The 10,657-nt window shown below is 38.6% G+C and overlaps 1 pseudogene; it reads right to left on the bottom strand.

Annotated features, from left to right (window-relative positions):
* Positions 1-2,479: 2,479 nt before the first annotated feature.
* Positions 2,480-3,280, bottom strand: LOC102815855 (annotated as a pseudogene).
* Positions 3,281-10,657: the final 7,377 nt, after the last annotated feature.

The following is a 10,657-nucleotide window of genomic DNA, read 5'->3' as shown; positions in this document are numbered from 1 at the left end:
GAGGCTGTAAATCTTTACGGGAGCAGAAAGCCTCATCTTTCTCCCGTGGAACAGCTGGTAGTTTCGAACTGCTGACCTTGCAGTTTGCAGCCCAATTTGTAATCACTAGTGGTATTGTGAATTTACTTGATATGGCTTATCTATTCAAAGTTTTTTGAACTCTCATCAAATGATTGGGTGGGACCATCCAAATAGAGTGTACAGGACTCTAATGCCAGGATTGGTTAGAACCTAGATGTGCTATGGGAGGAATGGTTGATGTAAGAATAGGAAGAAGAAGGTTGAAGGTTGACCTCCACCTCATAGAAACAGGCCTTGGGCTGATTATGAATTTGATTCTACTTCTCCCTTGTAAAGCCAGAGGAAGCCAGACATGGTCTCTTTGCCATTTTTGCGAAGGCAAGAAAAGGTATAAACACAAAAGGAAAGATTCATTGACTATTACCAGGGATAAGAGGGAAATGGGGTGATTGGGGAGGTCAAACACTAACTAGCGAGTAGACACATGTTAACTTGGGTGAAGGGGGAAGTCAGCACAACCTAAACATGGCAAAGGAAGACAGTGGGAGGTGCACAATGATGACAAAGGCAAATACTGTTTCATACACAACCCCGCACTAATAGTATTAAGAAACAATCTCTACAAGTAGATACATAAGTAGACATGCAAACTGAGTAGATGTGGAAAGGCTCATGGAAACACACACTGGTAGAGAATATTTCTACATACTCATTTGCATGTTTGCAAAGTGAGTTAAGAATTGGGCTATTCATAGTCAACAACTCAAACCCACCCGTTAGTCTTTTGGAGAAAGATGCACTGTCTGCATCTTTATATGTCTGAAAAGATATATAGTATCAGAAACCCTAACTGTTTTTCCGTTTTTCTTTGTATTATAGAGTTGCTATGAATCGGAATCAACTTGATGGCAGTGTTATTTGTGCTGCAAATATAAACAAATCTCAGAAGGTAAGAAGAGCTGAAAAGAACAAATGGAAACAGGGAACCCAGGAAGAAAGAAGAATGAGTGCTGTTACACTGGGGATTACAACTAATGTCACAAAACAAAATGAGTATAAATTGTTAAATGGAAAACAAATGTGATTGTAAACTTTTACCCAACCTGTTCACAGGAGAATTAATAAAAACACAGATTGTTTCTTAAAAACAATAAAAACTATAACAGCAACAAAAATAGTATCTGCTATTGAAACATAAACATTCAAATATAAAATCTAAGACTGTGGCTTTTAAGGTTCCAAACTTTTGCTATCATTCATTTTTACTGATTCCATATTTCAATTTATAAAATTCAATATTTAAAATAAAGGAGACAATACTTTACTCATGTTTCTTTTCATATCAGTGTCAGCACATGGTCTGACACATAGTAGGTTCTCAAAACTCATTTTGGAATTAAATTATTAGTATAAATTATGGAAGAACCCCAGCAAGATGAATTGGCAGAGTGGCAGCATCGATGAACTCAAGCATGGCAACAATTGTGAGGTTGACCCAGGGTTAGGCAGTGTTTCGTTCCATTGTTCATCGGGTCTCTATGAGTTGGTATCAACTCAATGGCACCTAACAACAACATAAATTATGGAGGCTTTTGAAAAATCTTTTTAAAAATATATTTAGCTTGCCAATATCCAGTTTCCTGCTGCTAAATTAAATTCTCTCTGAAAATAATTATAAAAGTTTAAATAATTTAAATTTTATCTATTAGTACAATTTTAACTAACCACATGCTAAAAGTTAGTTCACTCAGCAAATGGGGTACCAGGGGAAATTCACACCATCCTGCTTTTGCTGTGGTGTTCACAGGAGAATGAATAAAATCAAGAAAATAAATACTTAAAATAATTAGCCATATTCAATGAGGTCCAACATAGATTAAAAGATAATCTTGATTTTGTTCTCTTATTTCCCTTAGATATCTAGAAAATAAAATCTATGAGTAATCAAACTGAGTTTTTAAACAGGAATCAAAGCCAGAAGCTACAAGCTATAGGCTTCTGTAGGGTAATATAAGGGAAATAAGTAGAAAGGCTACATTTTCAACTAAATAGCTCTAACAATTATTCATGAAGACTGCTTTTTAAACTACCTGGACCTATGCAGGCACCAAAAAGAAATAGTCTTCAGAATGTGATGAACAGGATTAACCCATTTTCTAATATGATATAATAATAATCAAAAATATTTTTATTGACTTGTTAGGCAATGAAAAGGTCTTGTAAATAATTTCTTTTCCTTTTTTAGGTGTAACAATTATGAATATCACTTTAAATCGCTTCCTTTAATATACAAGAAACATACAAAAGACAAAGCAAGCTCAATTCAAGCTCTCAGTCCCAGAGTTGGGAGTTTAGGGAAAGTTAAAGACCACCAGCCATTTATAGGTAAGTCAGGGAAAGAAGAAGACACAGGGCATGACTAGGACCCAGTGAGTCCAGCGCTGGGGCCAAGCAGGGCCTAGTTCTCTACCTTGGGAAAGTGCTGGGTTTTCCATTTCATGGTCCTGTCCTTGTGCTCAGCTTGTCCTCCAGTTTTCAGAAGTCAACCAGTTCCCAGGATGGCCCCTTCTTTTAGTTCCCTAACATTTTCACTCAGAGGAGAAAGCTGTTTACTCTGACATGGTGTCAGAGTCCTAGGGGAGTTGCCAACCTGCCAGATGGTGAGGGATATCTCCCTAGTACCTTGCCATTTTGGCTTCGTCTATTGTATTTAGAACCTGAAGATAGGGGAGTTTCAGGGTCTCTCAAGGGCTTGTCTGAGCCCTGGCTGGCCACAGGGATTTCTGTGGGTTGTCCTACTTCCTTGGAGAACACCTTTTTTGGGGGGAGATCAGTTTGGCTCAGAGGGGGCATCTGGTCCTCAAGGGATAAATGCATACCCAAAGGCAAATCCAGTTCAGAAGATAAAGGTATCTCCAGAGGCATAGAGGATTCTGGGGGAAGATTTGAATCGGGGTCTTTAGTATCAAATACTTCATTCATTAGCTTCCCGAGGAGGGCTTGGAGGTTCACTTGTGTGGGTCTTCATAGGTATCTGGGCAATGCCAAGGCTAAGAGAGTTGGGATCTGGGGGCTGGGACTAATCAGGACCCTCCAGCTGTTTCCCGGACGGTAGGCTTGACTGTGGAGAGTTCTCCACCTGGATGGGAGTACACAAGATGCCCCCACTAAGTGAACAAGGGTCCACCACTTGAGTCAGATGCTTGTTGTATGGTAGAAGCCAAGTGGGAGTAACTGAGATGCTCTTGGTCAAGCCCATCTCTACCAGGAAACGTAGGGTGGGGCAGGGCCAGGTCCTGGGCAAGGAAGGGATGCCGGGCCCTAATACCATCTTTAGGTCAACAGGAGTTCAAATATCAATTCCCCAAGCTGTTTCCTAAATAATTTCATGTGAATCCACTGTAGTACAATCCTAGAGATACAGTTTGTGCACTAGTATGCTGACCTATAGTCTCATATCTTCAAATCTTGGCTGTGAGCTTCTAGGTTTCTTCAAAATGCACTTAAAATTTAAACAAGCATGTGGGAAAACACCCTTTTGCTTTTTTACTTTCTGCAAAGACTGTGGTATGAACAGTGTAATATTCAATGTCCATCCATTTCACAATCTAAAATAGTTAAATACAATTAACTCTATTATACCTGGTAAAGTATTCTCCCATGAGAAACAAATCTCATTCTACAAATCAAGAAATGTAAAGTGAGCCATCAGCTTTATACAAAAATGTGTTGATCTTAAAAATAAAATAACATAAATTCAATGATATTTTATTACAACTAAGTTTTGTTCCTTTTATTGCCTTTCTATATTTAACTGTCTTCCTTCATCATCATTCCAAGTTCATTTGAACTTGGACACAGCACAGCTGGGGCCACACTAACCATCAGCTCCCAGCTGTATAACTAATGAATCAAGACCATGGGAACAATGATCTGGGGAGTTTATTGGGTTGCTGAATAACCAAAATACAGTAAACAGCTAGTCTCACCTTCTTCAAAGGCCTATTTCACCACCCAGAAACTCTATACTAGGTTGCTGTGAGTCAGAACCAACTCAATGGCACTTAACAATAAGTACCTACTTTCTGAGCTATTATATAAGGAGGAAATCTGGGTTTAGAACCTGAAATTCAGAGCAATCCAGGCCAAGCCACTATCTTCAAAAAATTCCCTGCATTTCATATCTATATATCTCTATAGCTAACATTAGGTCATCATCCATTTATTTGCCTACCTCCATCACTATTTTATCACCAGAGTTTAAATATTTAACACATTTTTGAAAGCCTATATTATGATATGTAGATAAGACAGTCTCTGCCCACAATAACACATATATTTATACCCATGGTTTTATTAATTTAATAATAATTTAATGGCTGGTTGTTTAGTTCTGTGTATGTGTGTGTGCATGTGTGTTTAATACAGGCATTTCCTCTTAATTGATAATTGCTCAGTATGCATATGAAAAGGCGTCTTAATGGCATGGTGGTTAAGCGCTCAACTTCTAGCCAAAAGGTAAACAATTTGAATCCATCTCCAACTCTGAGAGAAAGATGGGGCAGTCTGCGTCTGTGAAGATCACAACCTTGTAAACACTAAAGGGTAACGCTGCTCTAGGATCAGCATCTATGAGTCAGCACCCACTCCGTAACATATATGGAAAGTATGCTTTGACAAATAAGACTTGAGCCACTGAAATCAGACAGCCTTGTTTAAATTCTAGCTTAACCACTTGCTAGCTGGGCAACTTTTGCAAAGATATTTAAATGGCCCATCCTATGTTGTCTCATCTGAAAGTTTGAAGAATAATCATGCCTGCCTCATGAGGTTTTAAAGATTCTGTACTTTAAAAGATTCAGTTAGTTTATATGCATAGAGTTCTTAGAATAGTGTCTCACGTAATAAACAAATATCAACTATACAATTTGGTATTATTGCTATAGGAAGTACATGCATACGAATACTTAACAAGTAATGCGTTTCCTCATATTCAAAATATGTAAGTTGGCCACTTCCTGTTTTCCAAGCACTGTACTAAAAATTTAAAAACTCTTTGGATCCATAGGATAAATACTGGACTGTGAACTGCAAGGTCAGTGGTTCGAGTCCACCAGCCACTCTTTGGGAGAGAGATGATGCTTTCTGTCCCTTCAAAGATATACAACTTCAGAAACCCTATACCGGGTAACTATAAGTCAGGGTACCAACTCAATTGCATTGAATAACAGCAACAATACTATCAATTAGAGCAATAATGGTAAACACACAATATGGTCTTTAATCATATGCTTAGGATCTTCTTCATAGTTGTAATTAGTCCTCGTGTGGCGCTGTAGGATACATGCTGGACTGCCAACCACAAGGTTTGTGATTCAAGCCCACCAGTCACTCCTTGGAAATCCTGGACTGGGTTGCTATGAGGCAAAATCGATTCAACAGTTCTTAACAACAGCATTTTCTCTGTCAGTAGAATTAAACTGTTGGAATGCTATCCTACACAAAGTAACTTTTATAAAATCAAAAAAGAAGTCCATGTTTTCTGAACATTCCTCAATAGTCTCCTCTTTGGATTTTTCTAATAGGCCCAGTTTTCATAGAGTGCTGGTGTGGCACTGTGGGCTAATGCGCCAGACTGCAAAACCATTTGAACTGCAAGGTCGGTGGTTTAAGCTCACCAGCTTCTCCTTGGAAATCCTATACAGGGTCTCCATGGGTCAGAATCGGTTCCCACCCATGGTCGAGTCGGTGCCCACCCATGAGACCCTGTATAGGGTTTTTAAGGAGCAGCTGGTGAGCTTAAACCTCTGACCTTGCAGTTCAAAAGCCTTGCATCTGGTGCAATAACCCACAGCACCACGCCAGAACTCCTCAGAAATCCTACACAGGGTCACTATGAATTGAAACTGACTCGATGTCACTCAATAATAAATCATCTGTATAATTTGCTCTTTGTTCTTTAATGTTTTTTGCACATCTACCTATGAATTTCTCAGTTCTTCTGCCTTGCTGACCAGCATGTTAAGCATATTTTGGGTTACTGTCCAGTCCATGCACCAATGAATGCATACAGCTCTTGATGAGTATCGCACCCTATAACTCTACAATCCCTATCCTCAGATAAATAACACGACCAAAGGATGAGCAGTAAGTCAAAACCTTCCCACCTCCCTAACCCCCACTCTGTGAAAAAGTCTATATATAGTTGGTGTATTTACTGATCACACAGAACTATTTAACAGCACATACACAGTATACAACATTTTCTGGTAAAGGAGAGCAATAATTAAACAACCAATTGCACAAGTAATTATTTTTTTAAAAGTCTAGGCTAGGCTTTTTTAAATTCATAATCCCTGAGGAAAGGACTGTGAAGATACTCAAAAAGAGTCTAGCATAGACTAGGGGTGATATATGTTCGTGAGCATATGTGAATGTGTTAAAAGGTGGGGTAGAAAAAAATGGCAACAGAATTTCTCAAGGAAGTAACTCCAAGCTGCAACTTGAAATTTTAATTAGTTGGCTTTGTAAAAGGGGAGGGAATGAATATTTCAGAGAAAAGATACTGAAAGTATAGAAGCCCTAAAACAGGAAAATGGTTACAATACAATGTGTGTGGGGGGCGGGGGGGGGGGATGAAAGGAAGATCAGTATATCAGCATGACAGAAACTTGGTAAGCAATGGGGGAAATGGGGTGGGTTGAAGCTGGAAAGACACACAGAGATGGGATCATACCAAGCCTTGTAAGCTGTGTTAAGGAATTAGAATAATATATTGATAAAGTAGAATTCCTTGTGTGATGGTTAAGGTACTTGGGTGATAACTGAAATGTGGGAGATCTGAGTCCACACAGAGACATCGTAGAAGACCTGGTAACCTACTTTTTAAAAATTCAGCCACTGAAAACCTTATGGAGCACTATTCTATTCTAACACATGTGAGTTCACCATGAATCATAGTCTACTTGACAAAACTGATATAAGTGAGAAAGAAAATGCAGAAAGAGTGCAGAGACTATGGAACCCCAAAACAATGTCTCATTCCTATACCTCTGACTTCAGTCTCCTACAGCCTTCAACTGTATCTCATCTCCAATCTATCCTCCAATGTTGTCATCAGTGTGATCCCCTAAGGCATTTCCCTGTTTGCAAACCTTTGATGACTGCCCATATCCTAGGGATCAATATACAACACACTTTTAAATGATTATTTTCTGCCACCACATTCCATAAACTTTAACTTTAGTCATATCAGGCTATTCACTGTTTGTTTTCCAATGCATTCCCTGCCTTGGAAATTCTGTATATTGTTCAAGGCCCAACTCAAAAGTCATCTCAGCCATGAGACTTTTCTGACTGTAGTTTCTGCCCTCCAATATGCCATAAGGCAACATAATTGTTGTTGTTGTTAGGTGCCATCTAGTCGGCACCGACTCATAGAGACCTTATGCACAGCCGAATGAAAAAATGTCTGATCCTGGGCTAACCTCACTACTGTTGCCACACTTGAGTCCATCGATGTTACCACCTGGCCAATCCATCTCATTGTGGGTCATAATAGAATCTCCTTAAACTAAACGCAATAGTATCTATTGAGGGTAGAGATGGTTCACACTGGGATGACATCCAAATTAACAGAGTGCAAATGTCACTCACTGATCAATGAAGAAAAATATATTTTAGAGTTGGAACAGAAAATAAAAGCTGCAAAATCATATTTGGCTAAAGAAACCATTGGCGGAGTCAAAGTTGCGATATCTAAAAGCAGATTTGGCAGGGAATGTTGTTGTTGTTGTTAGCTTCTGCCAGGTTGGTTCCAACTCATAGTGACCTAAGCACAACAGAACAAAACGGTGTCCAGTCCTATGCCATCCTCTCAGTCATGGCCCATTGCTGCTGCAACTGTGCCAATCCATCTAGTTGGGGATCTTCCTCTTTTTCACTGACCCTCCACTTTAGTTAGCATGATATCCTTCTCCAAGGACTGGTCTCTTCTGATGATGTGTTCTAACTATGAGAGACACAGTCTGTCCATCCAGGCTTCTAAAGAGCATACTAGCTGTACTTCTTCCAACACAGATTTGTTTGTTCTTCTAGCAGTCCACAGTACTTTTAATTCTCCCACAACATAACTCAAAATGTATCCATTTTTCTACCATCTTCCTTATTCATCGTCCAAATTTCACATGTATATGAGGTTATTTAAAATAACATGACTTGGGTCAGGTGCACTTTAGTCCTCAAACTGACATCTTTGCTTTTGATCACTTTAAAGACGTCTAATGCAGCAGATTTGTCTAATGCAATATGTCATTTGATTTCTTGACTATTCCTTCCATGAATGTTGATAGCCAATGAAAGCAAAATTAAGTCTTTGAAAACTTCATTCCTTTCTCCATTAATCCTGATGGTATTTTATGGTCTAGTAGTGAGGAATTTCACTTTTATACACTGAGTGCAGTAAGTATTTTAAGTCCGCTTCACTTTCACCAAGTCAGGTTGTATCATGTCACAGGTTGCTAATGAGCTTTAATCAAATCCTGATGCCATAGTCCTCTTCATTTAATCACGTTTCTTGGATTATATGCTCATCACATATATTGAATTAGTATGATGAAAGATTACAACCTTGGCACACCCCTCTCCTGATTTTAAACCATTCTGTGTCCTGGTGTTGTGTTTGAATGACTGCCTTGGTCTATGTACAGGTTACTTATAAGCACAACTAAGTATTCTGGAATACCAACTTTTAAAAGTATTATTCATAGTTTATCATGATCTACATATTCAAAATCCTCTGCATAGTCAATAAAGCACCAGGCTTCCTACCTTGCCCATTTGTCCTAGTAAGTCCACTGAAACTTAAACAGCATCACAGTGGCATGCAAGATTCCATGGAGAGACAAGTTTTGTCTGCACGTGACCTACATTCACCAGGAATAGCACCCAGGCCATCTGAATGGAAGCAAGAATTCTATCACTAAACTGTCATTGCCCCCAGTATAAAGGGAGTGTACATACTCAGTAATTTTTAGTGAATAAGTAAATATGCTACATTTTAGCTAAAATCAAAACATTTTATAGCACCCCCAGATCTAGTTTACATATAATTCTGGTTACTATTGTTTTTTTTCACCAAGCCTTCTAGTCATTGGACTATAGGTTGAAACAGAGGAAAGAAAATCTTAAAATTATATAACACATATCGACACAATTCATTGGTTATGGATTTTTCTTACCTGAAATATGGTGGTATTGAAACTTTATATATATATATTAAATTATGTTAATTGTTCCCCTTCTGAAACCCTATACAGGGTCGCTGTGAGTCAGAACCTACTGGATGGTATTTAGCAGTAGCTGCAGCAGCATCCTTAAGTGATAGAAACAACAGAATCCCGTAGACAGTAAAGGCAACCTGTTCAAAATCATTTTTTAAAAAGCTCTAACTACAGAAAATAAAATGAAATAAATAACCGCTGATAGATGCTGGCAGGCCTTTGATATTCTGATCCTTAGAGAAAGCAAATACACTATTCAAGAAGTTACTTTGGGACACAATTCTGATTCATATAAATTCTCAGGCCTTGGGCAACTGATTTCACCCATCTCCCTTGGATCTTTTGTCTATTTGAGATATGAGGAGATTGGATTAAGTAATGATGGTACAAAGGATTAATACACTTAGCTATTAACTGAAAAACCTTGAAAGAAAGGTGTAGTGATTTACTTTTGAAAAATTCGGCTAATGAACACTCTGTGAATCATAATTCTATGCTGACATATGTAGGTCTTCGTGAGTCAGAATTGACTCGAAGGTAATTGGATAACTGGCTGAATGAAGTAAATCATTTTTCATTTTTTTGAATGTATAATTGAGCATTTGAAGGACTATCTTTCTGTAAGAAGATTTAAAACAAAGGATTTAGATTTAAATTATTGCTGTTGGGTCAATCATGGTTCATAGTCGCCGATCAGGACGGAGTAGAACCACCCCTTTGGGTCTTTAAGGGTATAACTTCTACAGAAGCAGATTGCCACATCCTTCAGAGCAGCTGGCTGGTTCAAACCACTGATCTTTTTGGTAGCAGCTGAGCTGTGTAACCACTGCACCACCAAGGATCCTTAAAATATAATCCCCCTTCAGAGGTGGATAAATACAACGGATTTTAGAAGATTTTGTCCTAGCTTTTGTTGTATACATATTTATGACATATGAAAGGGTTTCCACTTTTCTTAATCTTTAGGATCAATAGTCTACACTCTGTTAATGCCCACTGGTTAAAACACAAGCAGTCATGCCAGCACTTACAGCAGGCTTAGACAAGCTGCTTCTCTAAGAATGGCACCTCTGAGCATATGGCCAAGATTCTATTTCTTTTTTCAAGTTTCCAACAGTAAAATTTTTTCTTCCAACTTAGCATTCTGGTGACCCAGTTTTTTATGCAGGGTTACCTGCAGCTTCCAATGCTGAAATAATAATGACACTTTTGTTATCTTTACCCTAGTAGGTATGGACTCCCTCTCTGTGGGGACTGCTGATAATGAGAGGTTAAGTCTGCATACATATGTGCTCCCGCTTTCCACAGCCACTGCCAATATCTTTAATTAATCCTACACATAGAACTGCACTGGG

This window comes from Chrysochloris asiatica, unplaced genomic scaffold (assembly GCF_000296735.1).
Source record: "Chrysochloris asiatica unplaced genomic scaffold, ChrAsi1.0 scaffold00099, whole genome shotgun sequence".
Taxonomy (NCBI): Eukaryota; Metazoa; Chordata; class Mammalia; order Afrosoricida; family Chrysochloridae; genus Chrysochloris; species Chrysochloris asiatica.
The sequence above is the reverse complement of the archived record's forward strand: the minus strand, read 5'-3'. Positions and strand labels throughout refer to the sequence as shown.